Below are 19,057 nucleotides of genomic sequence, written 5' to 3' on the forward strand. Positions count from 1 at the left end.
ATTCAGTCCTGTGAGTTTATTCTGCCTATTTTAGGCAAAGAGACTAAGGCTTCAAGAGGGCAAGTGAATTGCCCATAGTGCCACTGCCGGTGCAGGAATGAGCTTCCGGAAAGAGTCAGGTTAATTGAGTCATGCCACCACCCAGGTGCCTCATGAGGCCACTGAGTGTTGTGGGTAAGGGTTTGGGTGCTGCCATCCAGATGACTGAGTTTAAATCCTGGGCCCACCCACACCAGCTATGTTACTTGAAGCATGCTCTTTCACTTGCCTAAACTTCAGTTTGCTCATCTGTAAAATGGGAGCAATAACAGTGCCCACCTCATAGGAATGATGGGAGAATGTAATGAGCTAAAGTATGTAAACCATTGATAAATATCTAATAAAAGCTTTCAATGATAAGATGCCATTATTAATTACTATAATACTAATGTCTAAAGGAGCCCCAGGTGGCATGGAGCTATACCCTGTGGACTTGTGATCTCTGTTCCATGCCAAATGGAAAGCATACAGTCATGAATCAGGGTTTGAGTGTGAGAGCAGACAAGGAGTGAGATTTAAATATTCATTAGTCAGGGTTCATCTAGGTCCCTGGGGACAGGAGAGGATCCTCATGATTAATTTCAGGGGCCTTTTCCCTGAGATGGGTGGGGACACTCTGCTATGGTCATGTACACCTTATTAAGCACTGCTTGAAATCCTCCCTACCACAAAAGTGCTGTGATTTCAAGATTTCCCTCTTTTATGGGAAAACCATAGCACAAGAATCTACACTGTAAACCCTATGCCTACTTAAGCCCAGAAGGAACCTGTTACCTCATAGAAGAATCTTATTTTGCCTTCAGAAGAAGCAGTTATCAAGTGCTCGCTGGGCTTCAGCTGTTTTCACATCCATTTTATTTTGAAAGCAACTGCCCTGCAGATCTTGTGACACTTGACTGATAGGCGAGGCACCCAAGAACATGGGAACGAATGCATGTGCTCGTGGTTTTCATAGAATTGGAGCACTGGAAAATGGAAGGTAGGTGCTTCTGGGTCTCAGAAATTTGCACATCAGAACCCCTCCTAAGGGGCATCATACGTGTCTCTGAGTCTTGCATACAGAGATATCCGAGCAGGAGTGGAAGAATGTTTTTTAAAAAGTAACAAAGTCAGGCCTAGTAGATAGAGTCTGAATGACTCATTATAACATAACATTTTCCCCTGTCTCTCAAAACAGGAGAATTAGCTCACTATTATATAAGCTCTTTGAGGACAGAGAACAAGTCTAATTGAGCATTACATCCTCAAAGACTGGCAGAAATCTCAAAACATCAGAGATGCTCAAAACTATGGAAAGAAAAAAAATGTCCTCAAAGAAAACTTCAGCGCATATTCTTCTCTTTATTCAAGTATCCACTGATTTACTTTCATGGGCCAGGCTCTTGGGTTCAATGTGCATGAGGCAGTTCAAGTCCCCACCATCCTGGGACTTGGTCTAACTAGTGCTTCTGCACAAATGAGCTTCCAACAGTTGCATATTCTCTGATATTGCAGGATGAACCATAGGCCCTTAAAGAAGAAAAGAAAAAAAAAGAAAAAAGAGTACTTAACAATTGCATTCTTTGTGTTTCTTGCCAGAACGGACCAGAAACTACTAGCAATTATGTCGAAGCCATTAATGCAAAGCCAATTTGCTTCTAGAGTTACAGTTGCACTCCAGGAACTTGAGCTACACTCCAAAGAGATCATTAGTTGCTGTAGACATGTTACTGAGGGCAGTGGTGTCATTTCCAGTCTGGAATGTCCTCAGTCAAGTGTGGGAGCAGAATGTGGGGGTCAAAATAATTAACCTCATGTGATTTTGGCATGACTTCTTGCAAAATCACCCATATACACTTAACATTTCTTTCAGTTGAATAATATCAATGTATCAGTTTTATCAAAATATTTCTCTTTTTCTCTTTTATTTTTCCACCTGGCTGACTTTTTTTTTTTTTCTGGCTTTCAGTACAAACACCTTTAACTTACTTTCTTTTATTCCCTTCTTTCTTTTATTCCCTTCTTTTATTCTCATCCCCAATAATAGATGATTGTAACTAATGGAACACACAAGTATTGCTGGTTGATGCCTTTGCTAGGATTTTCAGTACCATAATCCTCTCACCAGATCATAGCTCTCAGGAGAAAACACCTAATTTCTCCCTTTGTAAAACTTTCCTTGACTTCGTTTCAATTAAACCACTTTCACCGACCCCAGGCCTCCATTAACTATATCATCCAAATCACCTGTTTCACAATTCCGTGCCCAAGGCTGCAGCAGATACCCAGGCAGCATCCCAACTGACCAAGGAGATGACAGAGTGGGGCTGGCAGGGGTTCAGGAATCAGCTCTGGGTTCCAATACTGTTTCCACCAGTCACTACTGGAGATGGGTCCTTCAACAGCTCATCGGTAGAATGAGGTAACAACATTTATCAGCTTGTAAGAAATAAAATGGATAAGTATGTGAAGTTTCTATCAGAGTGTGGATTTTGATGAGCCATAATTCCATCCTCTTCATTCAACAAACATGTCCTGAAATTCACCTATATGCAAAGTGTTGCACACAACATAAGTTTGCCAGCTGTATGCATTGGCTTACCTCTGTAATTCAGCACTTTGGGAGGCTGAGGCAGGAGGCTCACCTGAGCCCAGGAGTTTGAGACCAGCCTGGGCAACATGGTGAGATCCTGTCTCTACAAAAAATTTTAAAACTTAGCCAAGCAGGGTGGCATGTGCCTATGGTCTCAGCTCCTCAGGAGGCTGAGGAAGGAGGATTGCTTGAGCCCAGGAGTTTGAGGCTGCAGTGAATTGTGATCATGCTGCTACACTCCAGCCTGGGTGATAGAGCAAGACCTTGTCTCAATAAATAAATAAATAAGTAAAATATTTAAACAAAAAATTTTGCAACTGGTATGAGATATTTCAGTAATTGGGGTATAATTACAGTCACTTTTTTTTTTTTTCTTTTTTACAGTCACATATTTTTGTTGTTATTAAATGAATCACTCAAACCATTTCTCCTAACCAGCATGAAGTCCAGAATCTCTCTCCTTGCTTCTTGATATTATTTTATCTTCCCTGTATTTATTCTTACCACTTATCCAAGAGCTCCAGGGCTTTGTCAGTCACTCTTGCTTTACAGGGATGCCCAATCTTTTGGCTTCCCTGGTCCACATTGGAATAAGACTTTGTCTTGGGCCACACGTAAAATACATGAACACTAACGATAGCTGATGAGCAAAAAAAAGCAAAAAAGCAAAAACATGTTTATAATGTTTGAGAAAGTTTACAAATTGTGTCAGGCCACATTCAAAACTGTCCTGAGCGGCGGGCTGGACAAGCTTGCTTTAAAATATCAATCAGGGCCATCTCCTCCAAGGCCAAGTGCAATTGCCCCCAACTACCACCAGAGGTCACTGTGGAAGAATGATCTCATACAGGTCTAGAGACACTTAGCCAAGGCATGCTGGTGCTGGCCTAGATCACTGCACAGTGGGGAGCTGTGGTTACATTTCCCTTAGTTCACAAGTACACATGTTCAACTGTTGTTACTCAGGTCTATACACCGTGTCAGGGGAACCTGGTGCTGAGACCCTTCCAGACTCATTTACACACTGAGCTTCAACTAGGTCTCCCTGAGCAATGTACCTGGCCCCTTCTCTCCAGCCCATGAACCCTGGTGAGTGCCACCACTCTCTGCCTTGCTTATTTCCCTCATCAAATGTTTCTAGGATAGTAGTTACCATCTTGTTCCCTTTCGGCCGTGTGGATCTACAGGATCCATTTGCAGATTGGTCTACACCTTCCCAGGTCCCTACATAATAAAGAGAGACAGCTGCTATTTCTCAAAAAGTGTCTCCAACAGTATCCATCCCTCTTCCCAACAACACACACACAAAGTCCTTGTTACAACCTCAGGAAAATGACTGCCTCTCATAAAAGAAAATGTGGTTGTCCTTCACAGAGAAGGGCCACAGTTTTTTTTTGTTGTTTTTTTTTTCCCCCCCAAATGATTGCTGTTGTATCTGGCCAGATGCTCAGTCTTAGATACTAAGTCTTAGAATGGGAGTTATACCTCAAATCAGTCTCCCCAGGAACTTAGAAGCTAGGGTTTTTATGGATAATTAGGTGGACAGGGGGCTGGGAAATGGAGGCTGCTGATCGGTTGGGGATGAACTCATAAGGATTCAGTCCTCATGTGCTGAGTCTGCCTCTGGGTGGGGGCCACAGGACCAGTTGAGTCATGAGTCCCAGATATGGGTGGAGTCATTTGGCTGTCAGAATGCAAAAATCTTGAAAACATTTCAAAGAGCAATCTGAGGCTGTACAATGGTGACATTACCTATAGAAGCAACTGAGGAAGTCACAGATCTGGTGACCTTTGGCCACATGACTCCTGAGCAGCAAGGGATTATAGAAAGGCAAGCTAGGAGACAATAACTGGTTATCCTTTAGCTACATCTACATCTTTGCAAAATTCAGGCCTCTCCCATAATCCTACTCTTTTGGCCTTTCATTAGACTTACAAAGGAAATTTCAGTCCCTGAGCAAGCAGGGGATTCATTTTAGGAAGGAATTATTATCATCCATGCTTCAAAGTTAAATATAAACTAAATTGCTCCTATGGTTAGCTTGGCCTATGCTCAGCCTGTGAGGCTAGAAGGAAGATGGGGTCAACCATGCTAGACTTCTCCCACTCTTGTAATCTTTGCAAAGGCAGTTTCAACCCCACCCCATCCACCCCATCAGGAGATATAGCCCTTCATGCAGTTTTAGGGAGGAATGAGGCTCATGAGTTAGCTGTGGGTAGGCCAGGAGAAAAGCCAATTTCAAAATCCATCTACTTTTACCATCCCTTGCACGTTGTGAGTAAATGCAGAACTAAGGAAGTGAAGTGAGTGATATCAAGGACAAGCATCCCCTCACCTTCTAGTTAATTCCTTTTGACAACACAAGGCCTGAGGCATTTCAGCCTTAAACTGTGTTCAATGCCTTTGTTTTATTTCCAGGGAAATGCAGCAAGGATGTTGCCATGATGTGCGTACTCAGGATGTGGGAAAACGCAAGGAGGAGGGATTCGAAGACTTTGCATAAATAAATTGAATGAGGTTGAGCAACTGTTGAAATATGAGGAAATTGCTTCCAGCAGTTTAAAGTCTTGGCTTGACTTGTAATTTAACCTTGAATATAGTTTTCAAAAATCATTAAATCCCCAAAGCCTTCATCTCTAGAAGTGATTAGCCATGATGCAGTAAGCAGAAAGTTAATATATTTACTTATGAGAAGGTATGTAATGCACGAAAAATCTATTCATTCAGCACTCATGTAGTGAATACTGACTGATTGCTTGCTCAGTTACTAGCACTGTGCTAAGTGCTGAGAGGTAGGATAGTGAACAAACACAGACTCCTTCCCCGCAAGGAGCTTACAACCTAATAGCAGGAGGGGACAAGGAGTCAACATTTATGGAATACTGCTGCATGCCAGAAATTCTGCTAGGAATTTTTCACACATTAACCCCTGCAAGAACCATGCAATTTTCCCTGTATTATGTATTAGTCAAGTGGTGCAGCTGTCTGGGGTAAATACCCAGGGTTCATCATCTCACGCCAAGAAGATGATGGACACAGGCACACACAAGGAGTGAGTTTAGGAGTGGAGATTTAATAGGCAAAAGAAAGAGAAAAGAGAACAGCTATCTCTCTTGTGAGAGAGAGGGCTGCCCGAATGGGAATTCTGGCCCATGGTTGAGTGCACCAGATTTTACAGACAGGCTTGAGGAAGCAGTGTCTGATTTACATAGGGCCCACAGATTGGTTGGACCAGGTGTGATGTTTACATAGCATGTGGGGAACACTGGCCACCCCACCCTAATCTTATGCAAATGGGCTTTTCACTTGGCTGGCGCCATGTTGTCTGCTCCTTACTGTACACATGGCTGGCAAAGAGAAGGGAACATGGAGCCACCATTTTCAACATTCCTAGTCCCAGGTAGCCTTCGTTCGTGCAAGCTCCCAGCTTGCTTGTCTATGTCTGCTGCTCAATTTTACAGGTTGCTGTTTGTTAGAAAAGAAAATGATTTTGGGGCTACTTTTCCTTAAAAAAGGAAAACCTTACCAAGGACTTCCATATCCTCACTATCTGCCTAAATAATTTCTTCTTAAGTCCTATATCATTAGTAAACTCAGGTACCGAGGTTAAATAATTTACCCAATGCCACCTGGTTACAACTGGAAGATCCAGACTTCAAACCATGGTCTGTCTAATTCCAAAATCTGTGCACTTCTTATCACTTTCTTCAAGGACAGAGCCAAACAGGAACAGAGGCTGCCCAATTCCCTTCTACACTGAGCTCTGTTTTCCTGGTTTGCCATCTGTGTAACGAAATGGTGAGTGCAAGTGTTAGTCGGGCCTAAGCAAGTCATGGTCCTCTTCCTAACAAAGTGAAGAGTTTTATTTTAATTTACAGTTATATTAAGAAAACTAAAGAGATGGGATGAGAAGGTAAGAACTCCCTCTGAAGGATAATAGGAAGGAAATAATGTGTTAACAACATCAATAGTTACTATAGTGCTCGCTTGCACCAAGCACATGCTCTGAGTAGGGCATGAATGGCTTAAAATTCTCAAACAACCCCATGGGGTAGATATGGTTATCATCCTCACTTTACAGAACAGAAATGTGAGATGTGGAAAAGATAAGGAACTTGCTCAAGGTTACACAGCTGGTTAGTGGAAGAGCTGGATTTGACTCCAGAGTCTAGAGCATTAGAATGAGAAGCAGTCATTGTATTGATGACAGTAAAGACAGACAGACAGATAGATAGATAGATAGATAGATAGATAGATAGATAGATAGATAGATAGAGATAGATGATAGATAGATAGATAGATAGATAGATAAATAATAGATGGATCATAATCTGAAGTACACAAGGACCTACCCTCCAGTCGAGCTTTGAGCCTGCTACTCTGGCAACATAAAGACAAGCTGGTCCCTGTGGCAATGGTCTGCCAAGATTGACCCCAGCCCTTCTCTCAGGGAAGAAGGTCTTGCATCTGTGGTCATCTCTAGATAGTTACTGTGTATCTGGGAACTCATGGCTCTGCTGCTTCTTTGGTGACCCAGCACCCTGATCCTACTTATCTGACCTGTAGCAGAGAAGAAAGCAACTCCTGTGCAGGGCTCTCAAAACTTGCCTTCTGAATGTGCATCACTGAATGGGACCTTGGTAGGGCTGTCCTCTTATTGGTTCTTGGAACATTTCACCAAGAGGTGGGAGTGGGTGGGGAAGGGCAAAACTTGTGTTACAGGGCATTCTTTCTCTTCCAAGATAAACGCAGTTAAACCCGAATGGGTTGATTGCAGATGCTCTGAAGCCAAACTCTTGCTTACCTCACTTGCTAGCTTGTGTCATCTCACCCTATAAGTCTTAAAATACTGGATCACTGCCCACAGTAAAACAGCTAACTCTATTTACGGAGCAATAACATAATTCGCATCCAAACCTTAGATAATTTGCAAATGTAAAGGGAGCCATTCAACAATTACCCTGGAAAAACAGGCAAAAACAGGACTATCCTAGACACATCAGATATAAAGTCACCCTGCTTCTACAGGACCATCTACACGACAGGCATGAAGTGTCACACATGTATGAACCCATTTAATCCTCATGGCAGCCTTTTTTATGTAGGAAGAATTATCATCATTTCTACGTTACTAATGAAGGAACTGACAGTCAAAATTCCATAGCCAGAAAGCAGACATTGCTCTTAACCTCTGTGTTATATTTTCCATCCCCCTCAGACCAGCCATCCCCCAGCTAAAGAAAGGTATGCCTTTTCCTCTGGTCCTAAGCTTGCCTTCTGACAGAAGCTTGGAGAAGAAGGCAAAGGAAGAAAAGTGTGGGCAGAGAAGAGGGCAGCCAAGCCTATGATAGGAAGAAGGGCCACAGGATCTTTCTAGTGCCAATCTCTAGTCGCATCACACATCTTTATGACTTCAGATGGACATCTGGGGCCTTGAGGTCACAAAATGAATAATGATCCTTACATTCCTGCATCTCCTTTTGGGGCTCACCCTGTTAAAACCACAGGTAAGGACAACATGGGAAGATTTATAGCTCTCAGCCTCTGTACCTACCTGCCCCACCTGATGGCCCTCCCATCTCTCCTCAAGCAATTGTTCAACGACACCCATGCAGCCTCCCAGTTGCCATGGAAATGGCAAGAATGCCTCTAATAGGAAGTAAGAATGGAAGAAGATGATTGTGCAGATTCCTCAAGCAATTCCTGAGCAAATTCTCCAACTACCCTTTGCATCCAGAGTCAAGGATTTCTCTGGGTTACAGGAATGGCACTGAGGCTTTCAACATCCTCACCCTGGCAAGCTGGTTGCCTCCTTTTGCCCAGCAGTGCCACAGCACTACTCTGCACAGCAACTCAGCTCCCTTCTTTCAGCTGGATTCCTTTTGTGAGACTGTAATTCTGAAACACCCAGTGAAACTGGAAAAGGAACAAGAAAGGGGATTCTTCTGTGATTACCCCAAATCACTTGTTGTCTGTAGAAAACTTACAGTGGTGCATCCATGGGCAGGGCATGAAGAGAGAGTCCACAGAGGAGCTTGACCTTCTCATCTTCCCAGAGATCTAAAGAGCAGGTGTGGTGAGGACCATCACTGAGGTCAATCAGAAATATCTGCTTGCTCCTGCCTTCATGAGAGATGGCTCTATTTAGCCACACAGACACATCCTTTTTCTACCTAGGCCTATCAACCTAATAGGAAATGGAGGCTCTGAAGACTAGTTTTACAAGGGGGTAAAGGAAAGTCTAGGAGGAAAATGTGGAGGAGAGTGGAGAAGTCGGGCGCCAAGAGAGCAGAAGCATTGAAAATGTTTGGGACTAGATGAGAGACAGCCAAGGTTGGGGCACTGGCGGGGGCAGATGGGAGAAGAGGGTACAGAGCAACTGGGCATCTGAAGGCCTGTCCAGCCCTGAGGTGCCCACTCCTGTGTCGTCAAGCAGCTCGTTCCCTTCCTCAGATCTCGGATTTTGCCTCCATGGAGATCTCTTCCATCTCTGACATTTAATGTTCTAGAGATAGAATGAAAAGACACAGGAAGTTGAAGCAGTATCAGAAAGTTTCAGAAATGCCTGCAGAGCAGCAGAGGCTTGGGCTCCAAAAAACACACTGCAGGGATACTTCTTCCCACGATTTTCTAAGGACCAGATGTGCCTCTTCTTATACTGGGTATTAATCCCAAACTCCCTTATCATACATTTAAACTGTTTGCCTAACTGTCCAGCTCTTAATTAGGCATGTAACTGGGGAATCAGGGACAATATACAAATGAGCAAACAATCCCCAAACTTTATTTCTGTTATTGCCTACAACTTCCTCCCACAGGCATTAAGTAGCCAAGCTGAATTTTTTGCCCTACAATCATTTCCTTTTCCACTTCATTTTCTAATCCAAACGTTTGAGGGTGAAGTGCTTGGGGCCTTATTTAAACCACCAGCTGGAAAACAGTCCTCAGCAAAATAGAGGCATGAATAAGAGGCAAACATACATGTAGACAGACAATTATTGTTGTGTGAGACTCATCTTTGATTTCAATTTGGGAACTGAGTTGAGTTCAATGCTGTCTCTTCATCTGTTTCTGTTATAACTGCAGGAAGCAGAGGGTTTTTGACTTCTCAACGTGGTAAAACAAACAAACAAAAACAAAACAAGCCCCTCAACCCACAGGTGACTGTCAAGCCTTTGTTCCCTTTGCTACCACTGAAGCCAGACTGGGGCATCTGACTAGGTTTCTGGGCTCTCTCCTACCTCTATGAAGTAATTCTAGGCTCACTGAGAAGTGACTCCTCCCACTAGAGCTCATCCCCTAATGTGTCAGGCCCACAACTGACCAGAATAGACTTCCTTTCTCTTTTCTGTCTGCTCCCTATGGAGCAGTTGAGAAGGTTCATTTGCATACATCTTCATTTATTGTCCTTCCAAAGCCTTTGATACCGAGCACGCTAAGGTGGGTATCCTCATTTTACAAAGATCAAGGCAGAGAGAAGAGAAGAGACTAGCCTAGGATCACACAATTGACATGTCATCGCTGTAAGTATTTTAAATGCAGGTATGACTCCCAAACCTATGCTCTCCAGCACTCTACTTCCAGGTTTTCAGGTCCTGATTGTTGGAGAAGAGAGGGCAAGGGGTGGAGTTGGAGGTAGGAGGAAGTAGGTCAGAAATAAAAAATATACTAGAGAAAGAAATGTTGCTTACCCTATTCTGCAATTTTTCCTTGGGTCTTCTTTCCCTTCTTGGCTGAGAGCATGCATTATTTATCCCTCACACACAGAATTTTTGTAGTCGTAATAAAGGTCAGAAGGGGAGGAGAGAGTTATCTAAATCTGCGCTATATCCAGGTGCACTTAGAATGACATATTGAGTCTAATGGAATCTTTTGAGAAACAAAACAAAGACATGAGCCTCAATGTTTCTTTTTTCAGTTTTTCCTTTCTTCTTCTTTGCTCCCTTTCTCCTTTTCTTCCAAAAAAAAAAAAAAAATTGTTGGCAAGTTGGTATCCTTTCCAGACCCATTGCCATTCCTCCTTCCCTGAACTGTCTTTGAGATAACCTCAGTGCTCTTTTCATACCTAAATCAGGGAGCCGGGGATGAGCTATGTCACTCTGATGCATTCTGGTGTAAGCTTTCCCTTCTCTGATTTTGGAACGCCCTTGGATAGCTTCAAAGTTCTTTTTTAAAATCCTCAAACCTATTCACTTTAATTAAGACAATAAATATGTGCCCTTTAGCGTTTGGCGAGAGTGACTTTGGGGATATTAAGGCATAAAAGTGAACAGATGGGATGTTGTAGTTCCAGAAAAGATGGACCCCCCTTAGGCGGGTACTTGCCAGTTGTGTGATGCGCCTCCATCTACAACCAACAGGGACATTTTCGTTGCTGGTTACCAACTTTTTGTTCTCCTCGGGTGACAATCCCTGACCTGATTTTCAGTCATGTTCAGCCACAGTAAGCTGTCAAGCTGGTCTGCCTGCATTAGAGCCAGAAGACCTGCCGCTTTTACAAAAGATCCCTGAGTATAAAGCTATTTAGGTTTTTTTGTAGTATCTGAAGGAAATGAGCCTGGCTCAGGAAAAGGGGTTCAGAAGCGTTTCATTCCGCTCTCATTCCTAGGACCCCACCAAAAACAACCACCAAAAAGATAAAATATTGTTTGAATTGCTGAAGCAAGGAAACTAGCAAATGTCTCCAAACAATAAATTATTAATTATATCTGCCAAATGCTGTCTTGATGGAGATGTGAGAACCAGGTGGGAGACCACATTTACTGCCTCCAGTATCTGGAAGGGTGAGGATTTCCCTAGGGGAAGTGTCCTTGTCCCAAAGTTGATACCCAGGGATTCCCTGAGTGGAGTGCCAGTGTCTGGCATCATCTACAAGCTACAAGACAGGTGGACATACATTGTAAAGAACAAGTTCATGTGGAATGGAGAAGAGTGGCTTTAGGAGTAATGATGGTAATACATATTTTTAGATATCCAGATAATGAATAAATGACAATATAGCATAAAGATAAAAAATAAGGTTGTACAATATTGAAGGAGAACAAAGTTGGAGATGCTACCTGATTTTAAGACTTACTATCAAGCTACAATAATCAAGACTGCATGGTACTAGGGAAGAAAGAGACAAATGGATCCATGGAACAGAATAGAGGGCCTGGAAATAGACCTACAAAAATATAGCCTGCTGATCTTTGACAACGGAGCAAAAGCAATAAAATGGAGGGAAAAAAGTCTTTTCAACAAATACAGCTGGAACAACTGAACATGCACATGCAAGAAAAAAAAAAAAAACCTCACGAATGTAGACACAGACCTTACACCTTTACCCAAAACTAACTGAAAATGGATCACAGACCTAAGTATAAAATATGCAAAATGACAAAACTCCTAGATGATAATAGGAGAAAATCTAGATGACCTTGAGTTCAGAGATAATTTTAGATACAACACCAAAGGCATAATCCAGAAAAAAGAATTGTTAAGTTGGACTTCAGTAAAATTAAAAAGTTTTGCTCTGCAAGAGACCCTGTCAAGAGAACACTGTGGTGTTTCCTGGCCACATCCTGAAGAAAATAATTGCAAAAGACATATCTATTTGATAAAGAACTCTTATCCAAAATATACAGAGAACACTTAAAACAACAAAAAGAAAACAAACCTGATTCTTAAAAAAATGATACAAAGACTTTAACAGAAATCCCACCAAAGATGTTCAGATGGCAAATAATTACATAAAAAGATGTTCCACATCATATGCCATCAGAGAAACACAAATCAAAACAATCAAAACGACAGTGCAATACACTGCACACTTATTAGAATGACCAAAATGCAGAACACCAACAAATTCTGGCTAGAATGTGAAGCAACAGGAACTGTCATTCATTGTTGGTATTGATGCAAAATGGTACAGCCACTTTGGAAGACAGTTTGATGGTTTTTTACAAAACTAAATATGCTCTTACTATGAGATACAGCAATCATGCTCCTTGGTATTTACCCAAAGGAGTTGAAAACTTATATCTACAAAATCTTGCTCACTTTTATTTATAGTGGCTTTATTCATAATTGCCAAAACTTGGAAGCAACCAAGATGTCCTTTAGTCAGTGAGTGAATAAATAAACCACCATACACGAGACAATGGAATATTATTCAGCACTAAAAATAAGTGAGCCGTGAACAGACTTGGAGAAAATTTAAATGCACATTACTAAGTGAAAGAAACCGTCTGAAGAGGCTACATCCTGTACGATTCCAACTATACGACATTCCGGAAAAGGCAGACCTAATGATGACAGTAAGAAGATCAGTGGTTTTCAAGGATTAGTAGGAGGGAGAGATGAATTGGCAGAGTACAGAGGAGTTTTAGGGCAGTGAATGTATTCTGCATGATACTATAATCATAGATACATGTCATTATACATTTGTCTAAACACATTGAATGTACAATGCCAACAGTGAGCCCTAACATAAACTTTGGGTGATAATGATGTGTCAATGTAGGTTACTCAGTTGTAAAAAATGTGCCTCTCTGGTGGGAGATGTTGATAATGGGGGAGGCTGTGCAGGTGGGGCAGGGGTTATATGAGAAGTCTGTGTTCCACTCAATTTTGCTGTGAAACCAAAACTGCTCTAAAAAAATAAAGTGTATTAATAAAAATAATTTTATTAGAGAAGGATGAAGAAGAAGAAGAGAGAGGAAGGGAAGGAGAAGAAGGAGATGAAAAAGAAGTCTGGATTCAGAGATGGAAAGTAAATTTTAGTTGACCATTTCCCTTGTGCCAGACACTGTGCTAGATACTTTAAATATACATCTTATTTTGCTTTATTCTCAAAATAGTGCAAGATCAAGATTCTTACCTCTATGTTATGTATAATTAAATTGATAGTTATAGAAGTTAGATCATTATAACAAGGTCAAACAACTAGTAATAGACATTTTAACTCAGCTGTACTGATGGCAAAGCCCAAGCTCCTTCAATTACATCCTCCTCCTCCTCCTCATCATCATCACTCACAGCATCTTCATCTTCGTCATCACCGTCTTGCACTGAGCTCTCAGATGCATCATCCCTGTGAACACGCAATCTTTTTATTTAATTCTTGCAACAACTCCATTTTGTAGTCAAGTACACTGGTGTTCAGACAAACTTAAATAACAGTTTCCAGATCGCACATCTGGTAAGCAGCAGAGCCCAGAGCTATCTGATTCCTTACTTTTAACCATGCTGATCTACTGTTTGTCACTATTTTCAGATAGAGCCCATGGTTCCACTTACTGGATAACAAATCATTTTTCCTCTCTTGGATGTAGCCTCCCCATCTACAAAATGAGCAGTTTGTACTAAATGATTTAAGATTCCTTTCCAATCTAATCTGACAAACTAATCTAATTTCAGAGCAGCCACGTGGAGGGAATGTTTTTGCTTTGGGTTTGTATTTCTGAAATAACCTGTCTTCTCTCTTCCCAGGAGACCAGCAGTAAATACACAGATGGATAAGATGCAAAAGAATCTACAAATCCTGTACAATGAAATCATGTGGCAAGAATGTGGTTATTCTGAGAAACAATAAAGCAGCATTTTGCTGTGCCTTTTCACACAGCTGCCAATCAATGGTACATGCTGGCATACTTTCAGAATAGCTGCTCTGTTTAACCCAATGACCCAGAGGCTTAGCAAGTGACATCCCATGACATCCAGGATGCCCTCTGCACCTACCTGCACCCAGTCAATCACCAAGTCACAGGGATTTCATCTCTGGAATAATTTCAATCACCACCCCCATTCCCAGTGGCTTTGTCCAGGCTCTCATCTCTTAGCTGGACTATGGCAGTAACCTCCTAACTGCCTCTGCACACTATAGTCCTCCCTCCTCTGTGCTATTAGAGTAATATTTTTCAAATGCAAGTCTGATCATGACACTCTCTTTTTTTTTTTTTTTTTTTTTTGAGACGGAGTCTCGCTGTGTCTCCCAGGCTGGAGTGCAGTGGCGCGATCTCGGCTCACTGCAAGCTCCACCTCCCAGGTTCACGCCATTCTCCTGCCTCAGCCTCCCAAGTAGCTGGGACCACAAGCACCCGCCACCACGCCTGGCTAATTTTTCATATTTTTAGTAGAGACGGGGTTTCACGGTGTTAGCCAGGATGGTCTCAATCTCCTGACCTCGTGATCCGCCTACCTTGGCCTCCCAAAGTGCTGAGATTACAGGCATAAGACACCGCGCCCGGCCGACACTCTCTTAAATTAACCACCTTGAATAGTAAAGTAAAAAAAAAAAAATCACCAGCTCATATTAAAAAGCCATTTATGGGCCGAGCACGGTGGCTCACGCCTGTAATCCTAGGACTTTGGGAGGCCGAGATGGGCAGATCATGAGGTCGAGAGATCGAGACCATCCTGGCCAACATGGTGAATCCCCGTGTCTACTAAAAATACAAAAATTAGCCAGACGTGGTGGTGTGCAACTGTAGTCTCAGCTACTCGGGAGGCTGAGGCAGGAGAATCACTTGAACCCAGGAGGTGGAGGTTGCAGTGAGCCAAGATCAAGCCACTGCACTCCAGCCTGGTGACAGAGCGAGATTCCGTCTCAAAAAAAAAAAAAAAAAAAGCCATTCATAATCTGACCTTTACCTTCTTTACCTAAATATGCTCAGCTTCACCTGTCTCTCATTCCACCCTCTTATTTCTCAGCGTTACTGAACTTACATCCATATTTCTCAGAGACGAATGAATTTCCATGCTTTCATGTCTTTTTTCTTCTCACCCAGAATGCTCCCTATTTTCTCCCCAAGTCGTGGATGCTATGCCTGCTCATGTGTCAAGACGTAGCTCAACTTCCAACTTCACTAAAATTATCAACCTCACGGTGGGTTCTCAGCTAGAGTTAAGCCTTCCCATAGCTCTAAATCTCTAGCACTGAAAAGACAACATTTTAGACAGTTGGTTTTGCATTCATTGTCTTTATTGGAGTGAAAGCTTTCTAAAGAAAAGGAAGATACCTAAATATTTAACAGATGGCACAATGCATAGTATGTATCAATACCTAAGACTACACTATGCAAGTGGCTCTCCTGGGCGAATTAATAAATACTCAAATAAATACTTGAAAGAAGTGAAGAGCCAAGGAGCACCCATGCCAGAATATTCAAGAAAAGTATTTGATAAGATCATTTTGCAAGAGTTTAGGAGGTATATCCAGGAAACACATATTAAATGCTATTTGACCACAGATTCCATAAAATTATGCAGAAAACAAAAGAATTATAGATCAAGAACTTCTCCAACAGTTTCTGATGGTCTGGTGAAGAAATCAATGTCCACAGTCATGAAATAATAAAAAAGAATTCAATATATGACAAATTAAATTATGAAATTAATAAAATATGAATCAAAAATCCAAGGGGATTTTTTATTAATTCTTGACAGAATGAAGTTAATTGGGAAGATCAAAAACAGACGAGCACAATCCCAGTAAAAAATCACAGCAAGTATTTGTGTGGTAATTGATAATCTTATACTAAAATTTATATAAAAATCCAAAGACCCAGGAATAGCCAAGGCAACCTTGCAGAAGAATAAAGCTACAGGGCTTATATTACCAGTGAGTAAGATCTATTTTAAAGTTTTAGTAATTAAGGCATTTTGGTATTTGCACAAGAATAGTTAAATTGATAAATGAGATAGAATAGAGACTGGGCATGGAGGCCCATACCTATAATCCCAGCACTTTGTGAGGTGGAGGCAGGTGGATCACTTGAGCCCCAGGAGTTCCAGACCAGCCTGAGAAACATGTCAAGATTCTATATCTACAAAAAAAAGAAAACAAAAACAACAACAACAACAAAAACACAACAATTAGCTCAGGCGTGGTGGCATGTGCCTGTAGTCCCAGCTACTCCAGAGGCTGAAGTGGGAGAATCACTTGAGCCCAGGAAGTTGAGGCTGCAGTGAGCTGTGACCGCACCACTGCATTCCATCCTGGGTGATAGAGTGAGACTCTGTCTCAAAAAAAAAAAAAAAAAAAAAAAAAATTGGGTGGTTACAGTCTTCCACATACTTGGTTGCCTGATTAGTGACATACAAAAAAATCATATTTCCTGCCCTTTTCGTATGTGTCTTCCTCCATTCAACCATGTTAGTGAGATTCATCCATATCGTCAAATATAGTTTTAAATCATTCATGCTCATTGCTGTGTGATATTCATTCATACAGTGTGCATCTCTTAGGCAGTGGAGAAAAGACAGTCATCTTAATCAATGGTTCTGGGTCAGTTGGATACCCATATGAAAAGATATATTTGATCCTTCTACCTCACATCATACACAAAAATCAATTGATAGCATTAGGAGATATACCTAATGTAAATGACGAGTTAATGGGTGCAGCACACCAACATGGCACATGTATACATATGTAACAAACCTGCACATTGTGCGCATGTACCCTAAAACTTAAACTATAATAAAAAAATCAATTGCAAGTGGATTGTACATCTAAATCTGAAGATAAGAAACATTAAGCTTATATAAGAAAACATGATTATGATATTGGAGAAGAACAAAGATTTCTTAAACATGTTACCAAAAATGCAACTGTAAAAGAAAAAAGTAATGTATTAGATTGTATTAAAACGTTAACGGCGTCATCAAAGGACACAAAAGAGTTAAAAGGCAACCCAAAGAGTAAAAGATGATATTCACAATATACATATCTAACAATGAACACAAATCCCAACTATATGAAGACCTCCTCGTAGTCAGTTTTTTAAAGCAACTCAATAAAAAGAAGGCAAAAAACTTGAAGATACAGTTACATAGATATACAAATGACCAATAAAGCTACAAAAATGTGTTTGGCCTCATGAGTCATCATGAAAATGGAAATTCAAACCTCAACATCACTCACACTAGAACAGCTAAATAAGACAGAAAGTACTAAGTGTGGGTAAGGGTGTAGGCAACTGGACATCTTGAACACTGCTAATGGGATTGTAAATTACTACAACCACTCTGGAAAGCTATCTGTGAGTATCTGCTATAAAGAATATATACATACTCTGTGACCCAGTAATTCTACTCCCAGGAATAGATTGAACAGAAGTGCATACATATGCTCACCAATGAATTGCATGCATATGTTCACATAAGGTACTAGAACACTCATAGCAGCATTATTTGTAGTAGTTCCAAGCTTGGAAACTACCCAAATACAAATCAATAGTAGCATGAATGAATAAATCATGGCATATTTACACAAAGAAATACTATACAGCAATGGGCATGAACAATTTAAAACTATACTCAACAATATGGATGACTCTCAAAAACATAAAGTTGAATGGAAGAAGACAAATACAAAAGGAGAAGCCATATGGTTCTTATTACATAAAGTCCAACAATAGGCAAAACCAATCTTGATCAAAGTCAAGACAGTCATCACCCTTGGAGTGGGTAGCAGCTGGAAGAGGTTGATAGTTTGATGGTAGGATGGTGCTTCTGGGGTGCTGGTAATGCTCTATTTCTTGATCTGGCTGTTGATTAGGCTGACACAGTCAGTCTGTGAAAATTTATTGGGCCATTCACTTATCAAATGTGGACTCTTCCTATGTATATTACACTTCAATAAAACATTTAAAACAGTTTTTTAAATTTTTATGTAAGGAAACAAATATTAAAACATATAAAACTACAATAATGTAAAAAGTGTGGTGTTGCCACAAGACTAGGAATATAGATCCATGGAACACAATGGAAAACCAAGAAAAATAGCTTGGTAGATTTAAGAACTCAGTGTATGATTAAGATGAAATTTGGGATCAGCAAGAAAAAAGGGAATTCACCAACGACAGTGTTAGGACAAATTTAGTAATTTGTTAGAAGGAAAAAAAAATACCTTCTTTAAACCATATACTAAAAAATGTCCAGGCCAGGGATGGTGGCTCATGCCTGTAATTCCAGCATTTTGGGAGGCTGAGGCAGGTGGATCACTTGAGTTCAGGAGTTTGAGACCAACTTGGGCAACATGGCAAAACCCCATCTCTACTAAAATACAAAAGAAATTAGCTTGGCATAGCGGAAGGCGCCTGTAATCCCAGCGACTCAGGAGGCTGAGGCAGGAGAATCGTTTGAACCCGGGAGGCGGGGGTTGCAGTGAGCAGAGATAGAGCCATTGCACTCCAGCCTGGCGACAGAGCGAGACTCCGTCTCTACAAAACAAAAAACAAAAACAAAAACCACTACAAAGATAAAGTGTTATAAGTAAAACTAAAATGTCAATTAAAGATTGGAATGAAGGATTACTTATGACAAAAGATTGCTGCGCTTTAATCCTAAAGAGCTCTTTTTTTTTCTTTTTGAGACAGAGTCTCACTCTTGTTGCCCAGGCTGGGGTACAATGGCGCAAACTCAGCTCACTGCAACCTCTGCCTCCCGATTTCAAGCGA

At 41.2% G+C, this 19,057-nt stretch overlaps 1 long non-coding RNA gene across 1 annotated transcript; it reads right to left on the minus strand.

The window, feature by feature from the left end:
- Window positions 1-1,364: 1,364 nt before the first annotated feature.
- LOC129017827 (uncharacterized) lies at window positions 1,365-13,686 on the minus strand. The gene is made up of 5 exons (XR_008495147.1): window positions 13,551-13,686; window positions 10,678-10,959; window positions 10,304-10,562; window positions 6,232-6,395; window positions 1,365-1,548 (listed from the first exon to the last, which is right to left on the minus strand). It is a non-coding gene; the product is annotated as an uncharacterized LOC129017827 (long non-coding RNA).
- Between the last annotated feature and the right edge of the window lie 5,371 nt (window positions 13,687-19,057).

The sequence above is a fragment of the Pongo pygmaeus genome, chromosome 19 (genome assembly GCF_028885625.2).
Source record: "Pongo pygmaeus isolate AG05252 chromosome 19, NHGRI_mPonPyg2-v2.0_pri, whole genome shotgun sequence".
In the NCBI taxonomy this organism is placed as follows: domain Eukaryota; kingdom Metazoa; phylum Chordata; class Mammalia; order Primates; family Hominidae; genus Pongo; species Pongo pygmaeus.